Source organism: Pseudophryne corroboree, chromosome 5 (genome assembly GCF_028390025.1).
Source record: "Pseudophryne corroboree isolate aPseCor3 chromosome 5, aPseCor3.hap2, whole genome shotgun sequence".
NCBI lineage: Eukaryota > Metazoa > Chordata > Amphibia > Anura > Myobatrachidae > Pseudophryne > Pseudophryne corroboree.
Window position 1 is genome coordinate 420,578,823 of NC_086448.1, and position 17,069 is coordinate 420,595,891.

The window sequence follows — 17,069 nt, forward strand, 5'->3', positions numbered from 1 at the left end:
GCAGTCACACAGGGGGAAAATTTCCAGGGAAAATGGTCAAGCCAGGAAGCTTGTCTACACATAAACATTCTGGAATTAAGGGCCATTTACAACGGCCTTCTACAAGCGGAACATCTTCTTCGCGATCTGCCCTTCCTGATTCAGTCGGACAACATGGCGTACATAAACCGCCAGGGCGGAACGAAGAGCAGAGCGGCAATGGCAGAGGCCACAAAAGTTTTCTGCTGGGCGGAAAGGCATGTAAGCGCTCTGTCAGCAGTCTTCATTCCAGGTGTGGACAACTGGGAAGCAGACTTCCTCAGCAGACACGATCTCCATCCAGGAGAGTGGGGTCTTCATCAAGAGGTCTTTGCAGAAGTGACAAGTCGTTGGGGAATTCCTCAAATAGACATGATGGCGTCTCGCCTCAACAAGAAACTTCCGAGATATTGTTCCAGGTCGAAGGACCCTCAAGCAATAGCGGGGAACACCCTAGTGACACTGTGGGTGTTTCAGTCGGTATATGTGTTCCCTCCGATTCCACTCATTCCAAAAGTGATAAAGATCATAAGAAGAACAAGGGTTCATGCAATTCTCATTGTTCCAGACTGGCCAAGGAGGGCCTGGTATCCAGATCTTCAGGAATTGCTCGTAGGAGATCCCTGGCCTCTTCCTCTACGAGAGGATCTGTTACAGCAGGGGCCGTGCGTGTACCAGGGCTTACCGCGGCTTCGTTTGACGGCTTGGAGGTTGAACGCTGGATCCTAGCCCGAAAAGGGTATTCCCAGTGAAGTCATTCCCACACTTCTTCAGGCTAGAAAAGAAGTAACGGCGAAACATTATCACCGTATTTGGAGAAAATATGTGTCTTGGTGTGAATCCAAGAAGGCTCCTACGGAAGAATTTCAGCTGGGCCGTTTTCTCCATTTTCTGCAAGCAGGTGTGGATGCGGGCTTAAAATTAGGCTCAATTAAAGTACAAATTTCGGCCATTTTCTTTCAAAAAGAATTGGCCTCCCTTCCGGAAGTTCAGACTTTCGTGAAAGGCGTGCTGCACATCCAACCTCCCTTTGTGCCCCCGGTGGCACCATGGGATCTTAACGTGGTGTTGCAGTTCCTGCAATCTCATTGGTTTGAACCTTTACGTAAGGTAGAGTTGAAATTCGTCACTTGGAAAGTGATCATGCTGTTGGCCTTGGCTTCTGCAAGGCGGGTGTCTGAATTAGCGGCTTTGTCTCACAAAAGCCCCTATTTGGCTTCCATGAAGATAGAGTAGAGTTGAGAACTCGTCAGCAATTTCTGCCGAAAGTGGTGTCATCGTTTCACATGAACCAACCTATTGTGGTGCCAGTGGCTACTGACACCTTGGCGGAATTGAAGTCTCTAGATGTGGTCAGAGCTTTGAAAATTAATGTAGCCAGAACGGCTCAGATTAGGAAAACGGAGGCTCTGTTTGTCATGTATGATCCCAACAAGATTGGGGCTCCTGCTTCCAAGCAGACTATTGCACGCTGGATCTGTAATACGATTCAGCAAGCTCATTCTACGGCTGGATTGCCGTTACCGAAAGCAGTGAAGGCCCATTCTACCAGAAAGGTGGGCTCATCCTGGGCGGCTGCCAGGGGGGTCTCGGCATTACAGCTTTGCCGAGCAGCTACTTGGTTGGGTTCAAACACTTTTGCCATGTTTTACAAGTTTGATACCCTGGCTTAGGAGGACCTCTTGTTTGGTTAATCGGTGCTGCAGAGTCATCCGCACTCTCCCGCCCGTTCTTGAGCTTTGGTATAAACCCCATGGTTCTTGAAGTGTCCCCAGCATCCTCTAGGACATAGGAGAAAATAGGATTTTTATACCTACCGGTAAATCCTTTTCTCTTAGTCCATAGAGGATGCTGGGCCGTCCCAGTGCGTACTGTATCTGCAGTTATTGGTTATGGTTACACACGTGTTGTGTTGCGTTTATAGTCAGCCTGTTGCTGTCGTTATTCATGCCGTTGCATGCGTTGGGTTAAATGCCATGTTGTACGGCATGCTTGAGGTGTGAGCTGGTATGTATCTCAACCTTAGTTTAAATCAAAATAAATCCTTTTTCCTCGAAATGTCCGTCTCCCTGGGCACAGTTCCTATAACTGGAGTCTGGAGGAGGGGCATAGAGGGAGGAGCCAGTTCACACCCCTTTTAAAGTCTTAAAGTGCCCATGTCTCCTGCGGATCCCGTCTATACCCCATGGTTCTTGAAGTGTCCCCAGCATCCTCTACGGACTAAGAGAAAAGGATTTACCGGTAGGTATTAAAATCCTATTTTTTGAAGATATGGCCTCCAGAATTGAACACAGTATTCTATATGAGGCCGTACCAATGACCGATACAGTGACATTATTACTTCTTTCTTTCTGCTGTGGATTCCTCTCCCAATGCAGCCAAGCATCTGACTGGCCTTCCTCATTGCTTTCTTACATTGCTTACCTGCCTTTAAGTCACCTGAAATAGTAACTCCTAGATCCCTTTCCTCCTCAGTAGTTTCTAGTTTAGTGCCATTAATACTATATTTAGCTTTTGGATTTTTGAGACCCAAGTTCATGATTTTGCATTTTTTGGCATTAAACTGTAATTGCCATACTCTTGACCGTTCCTCTAGTATAAATGCATTAATAATGTGCATTGTGTAAGGGGCATTACTGTGTGGTATTATGTGTATAAAGGCATTACTAATGTGTGTATAAGGTGCTCTACTGTGTGGCGAAACGTATAGAAAGGGCACTACTGTGTTGTCTAATGTGTATAAAGAGCAATGTAGTGTAATGTGATTACGGAGCAATTGAGTGTGATATAATGTGAATAAGGGGCCCCTTTTACACACTGTACCAGGTAGAGCTCCCTTTTACACACTGCGCCAGGTAGATCACTTTTTTACACATTGCACCAGGTAGTGCCCCCTTTTACACATTGCATCAGTTAGAGACCTTTTACACACTGCACCTGGTAGTCTCCCTTTTACACATTGCACCAGGTAGAGCCCCCTTTTACACATTGCACCAGGTGTGTCTGTGTTTGTTATACTTATGTCCTCCGCCGGAGCTCCTGCTTCTACCTTCTGGCCTTTCACCCGCGCTCTGTTCTCCTGCTGCGAGTGGGCACACAAGAGGATGTCATGACTTGGGAGGGGCGGAGCGTAGGAGGTACAGGGTGCTGCTGGCTACCGGGATATTACGACCGGGATAGTATGACAGCGGCGGGAGCGCGGTTGTGTGGGTGCTGTTGGCAGTTCTGTACCCACAGTGCATTTGTGCTGTGGGCAAGGCACTGCTAGCACACCGCTAGTTACGGCCATGCACTATCTATATAGCATCTATCTGCGATTCATCATCAATAGATTTTATTAATACATTCTATTATATGTTACTTGATATATCCCTCAGAGCACATTTTCCACAATACTTCTTAAATCTCACAAAATATCTCCACACACAGGTGAGCACTAGGTATCTCTTGTATGCTGGATCGGACTGCGCAAAAAGGTCACAGGGGACCCCCCGGTGGGCCCATGCCTTGGGGCCCAACCCCTCCTCTAGGAAACAGCTTCCAGACTGTGCACTTGAATTATACATTATACATATGTTACATTATACTGCACAGGACTATGGTGTATTTTCTACCATGCATTGCTGTATTAATATTAGAGATGAGCAATAGGAATTTGGACCACTTCGAAAATTAGTTATCCGATTCCACCCAAGCCACGTACATCTATACGTCTTGTGATCCACACAGTTCAAACCCAGCTGCAATTTAAAAAAACAGAAAAATAAAAATAAAATATAGATTTCTATTGTTTCTACTGTCTGCTGCGCTTTGTTCATATGCATCTATAAGCCCTGTGATCCACGCAATTTTAACCGAGCTGCAAGTTAAAAAGCAGAAAAAAATATATATACAGCACTGTTTGTACTGTTTGGTGCACTTCACCCTAGTGAGCTTTGTTCACATGCATTTATAAGCCCTGTTACTCCACGCAGTTTTAACCAAGCTGCAAGTTAAAAACAAAAAGGGAAAAAAAATATAGATCTATTGTTTGTACTGTTTGGTGCGCTTTACTCTAGTCCCCATTGTTCAAAGCTCTGTGATTCCATGCAGTTTGAACCGAACTCTGAGTTCAAAGAAGAAAAAAAAATATATAAAGATCTTTGCGCTGTTCTATGCACTGTACCCCAGTACGCTGTGGCAATGTTTCATAGATGTGCTATAAACTGACATGAGTTGCGTCACTTTGTAACCAGCCAGCTCGCTGCAGCCTTTGGCCAATATTGGAGAAAACAATATTTTGATAATACTCTAGGAAGTAGGAACAAAAATAGACCCAAATTATGTGATTTTAGCTTTTTTTTATCAGTTTAAAAAAAATTCCAATTACAACACCACTCACTCTGGTTTGGCAAATCCAAAGCCAGATGATGAATCAGAGCCAAATCCAAATCCAGCAAAAATGTTCTAGCGCACAGCTCTAATTATTATGGTACATTATCATGTGTGCACTAACAGTATTTATTATATATTGTATCTAAAGGCCCAGACCATGCATTGACTAAATAGTTAGCCAAGCTTCTAAGCATGGGCCTCTACCACTGCATCTCGCCGGAGGGCTCTTCATGCCCCAATCCAACACTGTATGTATAAACCTATGAGAGCACGTACCAGTATTCAGAAAATATTAATTTATAATTTATTACATCACCTGCAGTAATGCCATTAACCTTTCAGTCAAAACCTGGACTTTTCTCAGACACCAAAACATAATCAGGACAAGTAGAATATTCTGTACAGTATATGTGACTGAACTATCCATATATAGGTGAATATGCCATTCTACAATTTTGTGCTGCGTTCACCATTTATTATTGTTTATTGGAGTTTTGTCAGTTTTTTACAATATACAGTACATATGAAAGAAAAGACAATGACAAAGTACAATAGCAGTTAGGTTGTGATCAATAGCAATAAAAAAACAACAACAGGTAACGAGAATATCAGTAGGGAACAGTCTGGCTAGTACAAATGGAGTAGGTAACAAATGATAACAGGCCATCTGTTAAGGAAGACCAAAATACAAGTAAATCAGGAGAGTGCTAAAATGGGTATAAAAGAAAGAAATTAAGAGTCAAGGGGGTGAGAAGATGAAAGAGGGAAGAAAAACATGGGGGGGGCTAGGGAAACAGACGGAGTGTGTCGCTACGGTAATTGTGTTAAAAATTGTGAGTAGAGGTGGTTCGACCTCGAAGTGGTTCATCCAAGGGGTCCAAACTTTAATAAAGTTGCCTAGGGTGTCATGCATGCACAAGGTTATTCTTTTGCAGTCTATTTGTAGACCAGACCTACAGGTGGTCTGCATTAAACCACAAGGTTAATTGAGGTCAACCTCAAGATTGTCCTCATTTAATCTTGTGGTCTACCACAGAACACTGGTTTCCAACTTTCCACCATAGACTTAAATGGCGATTATTTTTCTCCATAGAAGTGTATGGGCTCCGCTTGAGTGGCAACTCAGCAGCCCTCAGCCAATCAGGAGTTCGCTACTACGTGGCGCTCCATGATTGGCTCGCAGGTCTCCAAGTGACAGATGTCATGTGGAGGCCCACCATTTGGGACAGAGAGTCCATGTGTAAAAACATGGATTCCTTTATGTCCGCTGGATCAGGTTTTTAATTTTTATTTTTAACCCCCGGGATGACTACATGGAAAGAAGACCTATGGATTACTACTGGAGATTTTTCCCCTGTATCTTTAGAACCAGGACTGCTCAACGAGCGCAGGGCTGTTTTTTAAGTTTTAGCACTTTTTTCCACACAGAGAAGCCCTGCACGGATCTCACTAATCCGTATGGACTTCATGTTCAGCAGTGTTTGGCTGCCGGCAGTCCCGGCAGCCAAACATGAATGCATACATCATCAGAAAACACGAATCCGGCAAACATGGGGGCTTAGTAAATTACCAGATTTTTTTTAAGTTCGTAACCAGCATAGTTTAAACTCTGCAAAAACAAAAATCTTAGTAAATTTACCCCCTAGTGTGTGTATGCCTAATTTTCATTTAGCAGGGGTTAATGTATTGTTGTGGTCTTCGGTGTTATGGCCATTTAGAAGATAGACAATCCATTGTTTAGGGGTTTGTTTGTGTATGTAGCTTGTGGAGTTACGCTGGTTGTTTCTAGGTAGATATGGTCTCTTGTTTTCTGGACAATCTCCCCCACCCGTCCCGTTTTTTGTATTGGTTATTATCTGGGGGGGTTTCAGGAAAGAACAGTAGCAGTGGCTGTCTTGGTAGTAGATCTTGAGGTGCTCTCCCTGCCAATACGCGTGTTTTCTAATTTTACCCTACTGGGGTCAGAGGCACCATTCTGTTATTGGGAGTGGAGTTTGGATACTTTAAGTGTGTGCATGATGGGCTGTCAGAAGGCTCCCCCATTTACACCTGATTGGGGTAGTGAGCGGATAGAGTACCACTGCTGTGTAGGGCCATTCTTTCTTTGCCATCATTATTTGACTACTCCTATCCTATTTAAATAAAGCTGAGTCTTTTTGACTGAGGTAATTTAACAGTAGTATTACATTTTAATACATGAGTTAAACTTTTTTATTTTTAATGAAGAATAGCATCCTATCAAATATAAAATAAAAAATGTTGAGGTTTAATGCTGTCTTTAATTTACTGTGCTAAGTAGTGCTGTCATTTTCATAATTAGTGATCTATATTTAAAAAACACATAAGATTAATAGTTGTCTTTTGCGTGACTGCTACCATATGTTACATGGCAATGTTACCTACTGCTATCAAACTTGTATAGTGTTCTATGCATGAGAAAGAACAGAGGCAATTGTCCATTAAAGAAATAAATGAAAACATATTTACCACCTTGTTTAAAACAGTAATAGATGACGCAAATTGTGTAGATATATAGGGGTACATGTACTAAGCAGTGATAAAAGTAAAGAATGAGCTGGTGGAGAAGTTGCCCATGGCAACCAATCAACTGCTCTGTATGTGTTTATAGTATGTAAATTTTAAATGTTATGTCAATACTGATTGGTTACCATGGGCAACTTCTCCACTGGCTCACTTCTTTACTTTTATCACTGCTTAGTACATGTACCCCTTAGTCTTATATTTACATTTTTGGGATTCAGAAAAGTCTCCCCACTTCACTTCTCTCAGATTGCATTTGGTAGACAATTTGCAGACAACCGCCGCGAGTACTGCCAATAGGCATTTATAATTGAACCAGGGAATTTTCGAGAGCTCGCATTTGTGCGAAGTGTGCAAGTTCCATGAAACAAACTCTTGTTCACAAATTCGCACCTAATTGGATTGACCCCCAAGGGCAGATTGGTCATAGGGCTCAGGCTCACCAGTAAGATTCCATGTAGGCCAACATGGCTACACGGTATGTTATACCTCTTGTGCTGCCCATGTCTGGCCACTTCTACAAGATTTTACAGAGCCACTTTTAGTTTCCTTTCTGCCCCTGGTCTTAGACACAGCTGCAACAAAAGATGCAATGGAGGCCGCAACTGTGTGCAAACAGGCCCAATGAAGAGCGATGCCGTCCCCCTCAACATACCCGACCCCCTCATCAGACCGCACTTCCATTAGGGCTGCTTCCATAAATTTCCCGGTCTGGTTTTTCAGTCCAGTCTGCCTCTGATTGACCCAATAGTATACTTGGTATTTAAGATGAGGGTTTTTTTGTTGCAAAGTAATGATATGAAGTCACAGATTAAGCATAAGGATGAATGACACAGGTCACTCGTGTTGGACTTGTCTTTTGCCTTTTTATCCTAGATTGTTTACTTTTTCCTCACTTTTGCATCTAAAGGTGCATACACACTGGGCATTGTGGCCCAGCGTGTATGCACAGCGATGATGTGAACATCACTGGCAGGAAACTAGCTCAGTGCATACACACTGAGCGATTTTCCCTGTGCCCAGCAATGTTCACTGGGGGTGAAGCACTTTCCACAGTGGGAGACTATAGAAAGTGCTTCACTCGGCTGTTCAAACAGCCCGACGGACGGCGGCGGGCAACGATGATGCGGGAGCCCGGCCATACACACTGGGTGAGTTTGAGCTCAAAGTAGCTCAAAATGCCAAAAGTGAGCTACTTTGAGCTCAAAATCGGCTAGTGTGTGTGAGCCTTTAGTTGGATTATATTATACTGGGTATTTAGGATTAATGTTTTGGCAAGGCGTAATCACTAATTCTGTACTTGTATTTGAACTGCATTCATATGTACAGAAAGCTATGAAACATGAACAGAATTTCTACAGCTGTGGCATATGGGATAATTTCAGTGAGTTGACAGATGGCTATCTGATACTTAAGAAAATAGGTGGGTGCATGCATTAGATCAGCTTTACATAGTTGCATCTGTTTTATCATTAAATGGATTCTTACGGACAAAGTCAGAATTCTAAAATAATTTTTTTTCGTGTGAGTATACAAAGATTTTCTCTAGGTTAAAAACTCCATCATTATCAAGAAAAGCAAATATCAGTAAAATGCACTCATACAGTAACTAAGGGGGTCATTCTGACCCGTTCGCACGCTGCAATTTCTCACAGCTGTGCGAACGGGTCTGAACTGCGCATGTGCAGCAATGCGCAGGCGCGTCAGCAGCCAGCGACGGCTGGCACAACGGAGTGACGGATCTTACGAAGAAACCTTTCGCAGCGGCGAATGCAAGAAGATTGACAGGCAGAAGTCAGACCTGGGCGGCAACTCACCGTTTTCGAGGAGTGTCCGGAAAAACGCAGACGTGCCCAGTCGTTGATGAGGAGGGTTCCTGACGTTAGCTCCAAGCCGGATCATCGCAGCGGGTGAGTAAGTCCTGAGCTGTGCAGAGAAAGTTTGTGCAGCTCTCTGCACAAGCGATTGCAGCCCTGCACAGCCCTAACCCCCTCCCCTATGGGCAGCGATTACCTGGTCGCAGCAGTGCAGAAAACAGCCTGCGTGCGACCAGGTCAGAATGACCCCCTAAGTCCATGCCATCATTCCAGCAAACCATAAAAGCAAAGAAAACCAAATTTTTATGTACTTACTGTAGTTTTGTCTTCCAAAAACAAGTACAGTACTCATAAATATGTACCACTCTATAGACTACCACTATAGAGAGCGGTACTCTAAAAAATAAAAGGGCCACTAATAGGTTTTAATGAGTACAAGAGGGTGGACTCATTACTGCTTCCTAGATTATAGAGCATTCCTGTATGACTAAATCTTGCTGCTCTACTGGAATTTAATAATCATTTCTCTCTTGGGAGATCCAAAACTACTTATGAGTGGCAATAGCTAGTCCCATTGACCCTTCGCTGCCTAATATGTAAGAGGGCTTATGGCGGATATCGGGCTGTATATTAACGGAGCCCTACCTTCATACCTTTTTTTCAAATACTGTAGTAAATCGAGGAAGACTTTTTACTGGTTGTATGTCCCGTAACAAGGGATCAGCATTTATTATGGTCAGCATGCTGAAATATTAACTTCATATATGCCTTTAATATCTTTACCATAGTTGATAACTAGAAAACACAGCCCTAACTTATATTGAATACTTTCTCTACTCCACTGTACTCTCATTGGTATTTTGATGAATATATACCTACAGTCATACCACACTGGTAATGCCCAATTCCGCCTGATCTTGGAAGCGAAGCAGTGTGGGGCTTAGTTAGTACCTGGACGGGAGACCACTTGGGAATATGAAGTACTGTAGGTCACATCATAACCAAAAGTAGATGCAGCTTATCTAGGTATATATTAGTACAAATCCTAAACGGCAGTCTCATTGATCGCGCGATGTCCTCAGGATAGACGTTCAACAGTAGAAGCCAGATTTGTACAATATATACGCTTCCCTCGGACTTTCTATTTTTACATTGTGGTTGTTTCTGATCTCCATCTTTATGATAATGATAAGTTTTAATGTCTGTCGGAACTGAGTGCATACTTCACACCGGATAAATAGTCGTAAGTCCTGAGTGATTGACGAGGATACAGTACTAATACTTTTAGAGCTGGTGCAACATTTAGGGTGAACATATTAGTGTGCCCTATTATTGTTTGACCGCACCGCATGTCAATCTGATGTCTCCTCTTCCTCCTTCCCTCCGCTGCTGTGATGGAGGGACACCGAGGGCACAGCGCGCGCCTCTCCTGTGTCCCTCCTGTGTCTCCGGCGGGTCTATTGAATGAAGTGCCCGTTCGTGAGCTCTGATTGGCTCACGAACCGGCACTTCATTTAACAGACCCACCAGAGACGCAGGAGGGACACAGGAGAGGCGAGCGCTGTGCCCTCCGTGTCCCTCCATCACAAAACAGCGGGGGAGTGGGGGGAAGGATGGGGGAATTTAACTTGCACTGGGGGAGCATATTCGGCACTGGGGGGGTATATGTGTACCTGGCACATGGGGGGGCTATATTTTGCACTGGGGGCATGTGAGTACCTGGCACTGTGGGGGAATATCTGGCACTGGGGGCATATGTGGCACTGGGGGGTATATGTGTACCTGGCACATGGAAGGGCTATATTGGCACTGGTGGCATATGAGTACCTGGCACTATGGGGGAATATCTGGCACTGGGGGCATATGTGGCACTGGGAGCACAGCCCTAGCAACAAGCACTACCCCCTAGCAATGAGCATGACACCCAGTGCATGAAACCCCTGGCCACGAGCATGACACCAAGAGCATGAAAACCCTGGCAACGAGCATGACACCCAGTGCATGAAACCCCTGGCAATGTGCATGGAACCAAGAGCATGAAACCCCTGGCAACGAGCAGGTAATTTAAAAGTAATTAGAAGCCTTACTGTAGGACTTAATGTGTGTGGCATAATGTATCATGGACATTGCGGTGTGTGTCATAATGTGTCAGGCATGACGGTGTGTGGTATACTATATCACGGGCATTGTGGTATGTGGTATAATGTCTCAGGGTCATTGCAGTGTGTGGCATAATGTATCATGGACATTGCGGTGTGTGTCATAATGTGTCAGGCATTACGGTGTGTGGTATACTATATCACGGGCATTGTGGTATGTGGTATAATGTCTCAGGGTCATTGCAGTGTGTGGCATAATGTATCATGGACATTGCGGTGTGTGTCATAATGTGTCAGGCATTACGGTGTGTGGTATACTATATCACGGGCATTGTGGTATGTGGTATAATTTTTTGGCTTGGGGGAGAAAAATTTCTAGTTACGCCACAGGATGAACGGGAATCCGGCAAAGAGAGTTTACTTCAGAGGAAGGGAATAAAGAGAGTGAGTGATGTGAGCCTCCTCCTCTCATCAGTGCTAGGCCTGCATTGCTTACTAAGACCTGACTGAGGGGAAACAATAATGTCAAGGGATAGAGGGCCTATATCAGACTGGATCGCTGCAGTGGCAGCGATCGCAGTCTGATACCCTATGGGGAGTGCGCACATGCATACCAGGAGGCCCAGTGAGGTTCTAAAAGCATCTCAATGATGCGATTGCCTCTGACCCGGGATCTACTCAGCGATGCTTTTGCACCCATGAAGGCAAAGGAGGGGGGGAGGGGGGGGGAGGGTCTGACATGCGGGACGGACTAGCCCTGTGCTGGGCACCCTTCCGCATGTCAGAGTAACTGATCGTAGATGTGATGTGATCAGATCTGAATTACCCCCAGGGTATCACTGCACAAGGACATGTAGATCAGCTGCACAGAAAAGACTGTTGTTTAAATTGAGAACATATGGATACTTAGCAGACTTGGATGAGCAACAAGGTAGACATAGACTTTGAAATTGAACATATAAAAAAAAGACTGTCCAACAGAAGAATTCTACACAGGATGATGAATTCAGAACGTTCAGCTGAAAACAAAAACAAAGATAACTTGGTAGATTAAAAAGATAGCCATATTTTGCTTGCAGGGACGTGCAGTCAGGGGAGGCAGTGCCTCTCCTGTCATTAATAATTAAAATAATACAAAGAAGATATTTATGACACATATTCTGTGTCATAAGTATCTCCTTTATATTAATTTAATCATTAGTACTGTCTAAATCGGGTTGGGAGGCACCGATCGGAATGGGAAAGGTGTGGGAGTGGGGGGCAGGGTCAAGCCACGGGCTGTAAAAGCCCATTCAAAATCTATTACAAAGCGGTATCCACTAAAGTGCTGCTTTGCTACAGGGACGTGCTTTCAACCCATGAAAGCATGCCCCTGTCAGTGAGGCCACAGTGATTGACCAGCGGATCCGTCACTAGATCCGCTGTCATCACTGTGGGCGCTGCGGGACGCGGTGGAGGTGCAGGCCCCAGAGGCGGCGTGATGCGGTGGGATGTAGCGGAGGTACGGTCGACACTGGCGGCGGGACGCGGCAGAGTGGGACGCCGCGGAAGTAGCCATAGTGGCAGGCAGGGATCCGAGACCCGTGAAGACGCCGGAAGCCCTGAGGAGGCGGCGGCCATACAAAAGAGCTTAAAGGCCGCCGCCCCCAGTTGAAGACCTTGTCTAATAAAAAAATTTTGGAGACAGTGTGGTGTTTTATTTTAATATTTTCCTTGCAGGTGCCAGCGGGCCCATTATGTCAGGGCATTGCTTACTAAGACCTGACTGAGGGGAAACAATAATGTCAAGGGATAGAGGGCCTATATCAGACTGGATCGCTGTAGTGGCAGCGATCGCAGTCTGATACCCTATGGGGAGTGCGCATATGCATACCAGGAGGCCCAGTGAGGTTCTAAAAGCATCTCAATGATGCGATTGCCTCTGCCTGATTGACAGGCAGAGGCGGTCGCAGTGCGTTCCAGCAGCGTTAGAATGCCGTTGGTGGAGCGCGTTCCGGACAATGCAGGCGTGTCTGCTGTGACCCGGGATCTACTCAGCGATGCTTTTGCACCCATGAAGGGAAAGGAGGGGGGGAGGGGGGGGAGGGTCTGACATGCGGGACGGACTAGCCCTGTGCTGGGCATCCTTCCGCATGTCAGAGTAACTGATCGTAGATGTGATGTGATCAGATCTGAATTACCCCCAGGGTATCACTGCACAAGGACATGTAGATCAGCTGCACAGAAAAGACTGTTGTTTAAATTGAGAACATATGGATACTTAGCAGACTTGGATGAGCAACAAGGTAGACATAGACTTTGAAATTGAACATATAAAAAAAAGACTGTCCAACAGAAGAATTCTACACAGGATGATGAATTCAGAACGTTCAGCTGGAAACAAAAACAAAGATAACTTGGTAGATTAAAAAGATAGCCATATTTTGCTTGCAGGGACGTGCAGTCAGGGGAGGCAGTGCCTCTCCTGTCATTAATAATTAAAATAATACAAAGAAGATATTTATGACACATATTCTGTGTCATAAGTATCTCCTTTATATTAATTTAATCATTAGTACTGTCTAAATCGGGTTGGGAGGCACCGATCGGAATGGGAAAGGTGTGGGAGTGGGGGGCAGGGTCAAGCCACGGGCTGTAAAAGCCCATTCAAAATCTATTACAAAGCGGTATCCACTAAAGTGCTGCTTTGCTACAGGGACGTGCTTTCAACCCATGAAAGCATGCCCCTGTCAGTGAGGCCACAGTGATTGACCAGCGGATCCGTCACTAGATCCGCTGTCATCACTGTGGGCGCTGCGGGACGCGGTGGAGGTGCAGGCCCCAGAGGCGGCGTGATGCGGTGAGATGTAGCGGAGGTACGGTCGACACTGGCGGCGGGACGCGGCAGAGTGGGACGCCGCGGAAGTAGCCATAGTGGCAGGCAGGGATCCGAGACCCGTGAAGACGCCGGAAGCCCTGAGGAGGCGGCGGCCATACAAAAGAGCTTAAAGGCCGCTGCCCCCAGTTGAAGACCTTGTCTAATAAAAAAATTTTGGAGACAGTGTGGTGTTTTATTTTAATATTTTCCTTACAGGTGCCAGCGGGCCCATTATGTCAGGGCATGCTGGCACTTGTGGTTCTCCAAGTACCAGCATGCTGGGGCAGGCTTGCTGGGACCTGTAGGCCACCTGTAAAGAACAATATTAGCATACAATGAACCCTGCACCCACCGCCACCAGGGGTGCGGGGCATAGCACTGGGCTATCAGCCCAGTGCTGGTTGTTGCTCGGGAAGGGGGGAACCCCCTTTTTATTTTCTGGGGGCCCCACTTTCTGAGGATTATGTACAGGCTGGCCTTCCAGCTCCTGCTACCATTAAGGCCCATACTACTCGGTCTGTTGGACCTTCTTGGGCGGCCCGCAGTGGTGCGACCCTTGAACAATTGTGCAAGGTGGCTACGTGGTCCCCAGTGAACATGTTCATAAGGTTCTATGCCTTCGATACTTCCGCCTCCCAGGATACTTCCTTTGGACGCCGGGTTCTTGTGCCCGCTACAGTGCGTCCCCTCCCATAAGGAACTGCTTTAGGACATTCCCAATGTCATTCCCTGTGGAGCCCAGTGTACCCCGCAGCAGAAAACGAGATTTATGGTAAGAACTTACTGTTGTTAAATCTCTTTCTGCGAGGTACACTGGGCTCCACAGGGTGCCCACCCTGACGCACTTAGCTTCTTTGGGTTGGTATTGGCATTAGCCGCTGACACCTTCTCCTGAGAATGTGGTGTATGTGGCTACTAACTTTTGTCGTCTCTTTTGCCTGCTACTGCATTGGACTCGTTAACAAAAACTGAGCTCCTGTGCACGGAGGTGGGGTTATAGAGGAGGCGGCGCATTGCATTCTGGGAACAGTCAAATCTTTTAGCCTGTTGGTGCCTCGGATCAAGATCCTACTCTACACCCCAATGTCATTCCCTGTGGAGCCCAGTGTACCTCGCAGCAAGAGATTTAACAACGGTAAGTTCTTACCATAAATCTCATTTTTTTTTATTGCTAGGTGAACGCAGGTTGATTGACAGGAAACGGTCATTTGAGGGTGGGAACTGGCCGTTTTCTGGAAGTGTCAGGAAAAATGCAGGCATTCCCATGCATTTTTAGGAAGGGTGTGTGACGTCAGCTCCTGCCCAATCAACCTGTTTCTTTCGCACTGTAGTAGTAAGTCCTTAGCTACGCACATACTGTAAAAAAACATTTGATAGTGAGTTGCGAACGGATTTGCAGCTGGCCGGTGTTTGCAGAGCTTTTTGCACAGCGTACCCAGACTTGCGCAAGGCGGAATTTCACTCTGTCTGGATGGCGACTATCCGATTGCAAACCTCTGCAAATCGCGGAGGAGTGATCAGGTCTGAATTAGGCCCTAGTCAGAACAATTGGGAGGTATGCAATGATTACAAGTCAGCATCCTGTTGGGACAGTGGTATCCAGATTCTTTTTGCATTGGACCTATCTGTCTGTTAATCTAGCCACTCCTTTATTGTATATAAAGGGCGGTGTCCTGTTAGCGTACTTTACCGCTGCTAATAGGATTGCCGGTGGCTATCCTATTAGCCCTGATGCTGGCACTTATCGAGGATTATGCTTCAGGTGCCTCAAGCACCCGAAGCATAATACCCAATAAGTAGCGTGCCAGAGGCACGATAGCACATGGGATTGGGGATTTATCCCTGATCCCACGTGTTTTCGCGCGATCGCTTGTCCTTGGCTGTTAAAAACGGCCTCTAATTGGATACTGCAACACTGACCATCTGGGCTAATTACCATGGCAGCTGCAGTATTATATTTTCACACATCAAATCCAAAAAGGACTACAGCAAGATATTCCAAGGGCACAGACACCAAAATGCATCTACATTGTCTCTATATACAGTACATTCATTGATCTCATCTTACTTTAGGATTTACTATCAATGAATACACAATGAAACAAACAGCCATTTCTTATAGTGTACAAATAAAAAAAGCTAAAAGAGAGAGTGAATTTTTTTTTTCTACCTATTCCACATTATTTTGTAATATAACTTTGCAGTAACAAATGTCATAATACTCCCTACTATTACCAATGTAATGTTTTCCAGCATATTTGCTTCAGTTGTACTGTACAAGTACAGTTCTATCTGTATTAAAGTGGTGCAGCAAGTCACACTGTGCTGGATTTTACATAGACTTATGTTGTCATATGAGTATCAGATAAACTGAGTATATTACAATAACGATAAAAAATTATTTATTTGACCCTTTTAAATACAGTAATTTACACAGAAGTGTGATCACAACCAAATAATTAATGATCACATAGTGTGGGCATTTGGATGCTGTGCTCTCCTGAGCCGTCAGCATACAAATTCTGGCTGCTATTGAAGGAATCCACTGTCTCTCTGCAGACAGATCACACAGCAGAAACCACTAGGGTCTTTCTTTTTTTTTTTGCTTCATTCTGAACCATGAATGGGGAGCTTCCACCGAATTCAAATGTGGGACAACTGGCAATTGTATATACTTTAGGCCACCAACCTCTTTGATGTAAGCGGCACCTGTCAACATAGATGCTTAATGTTCCGCAAATCACCATTGTTAAAATATTGTAGCAAATAGCACCAAATTCTTGAATACTATATATGTATGTTTGAAAATGAGTGAATTAGTAAATTTGGTCCTAGTCCAGTTAAACTTTTGTTTATATATAATGCTCATTCATATCTTCAGTTTATCTAATACTGTAAGTTATTTTTCCACATTGTGACACATTCTGCCTGGCATTGTGACACTTTTCACATTGGTTGGGAATCATACAGTAGCTGCAGGTTATGTAAAGCCTGTTCAACCTTTTGTCATTCTGGATAATAGGTCCACAACTGGTTATGGGCTTGTCCATAGATTGCATGTTTATTTTGCCATTTTAAGTATCATTGCTCAACAAATTTATAAAAAATAAAATAAAATAAAAGACGTCTTAACACAAATTGTCTACATTCTTTGAACAGTAATGCAATTAGTGGTGAAGACTTCAGAGAAAAATCTAAATGTATTTGCTCCTCTTGGATGGCAACATGGTTTGTTCCATACACAAAGTTACTTGTTGTTTTTTTCTTTGCTTTACTTATAAACATGAATCAGGCCCAATATTTATATACTCAGCTATTTAAAACCTGGGACTGTATCTACAATTGGGAAGAGTTGACTGTGAA

At 44.7% G+C, this 17,069-nt stretch overlaps 1 protein-coding gene and 1 pseudogene across 2 annotated transcripts in view; both read left to right on the forward strand.

Annotated features, from left to right (window-relative positions):
- AHRR (aryl hydrocarbon receptor repressor) overlaps positions 1–17,069 on the forward strand; it is a 682,994-nt gene that overhangs the window by 345,464 nt on the left and 320,461 nt on the right. The window lies entirely within an intron of this gene.
- On the forward strand, positions 9,624–9,742 carry LOC134930797 (5S ribosomal RNA; annotated as a pseudogene).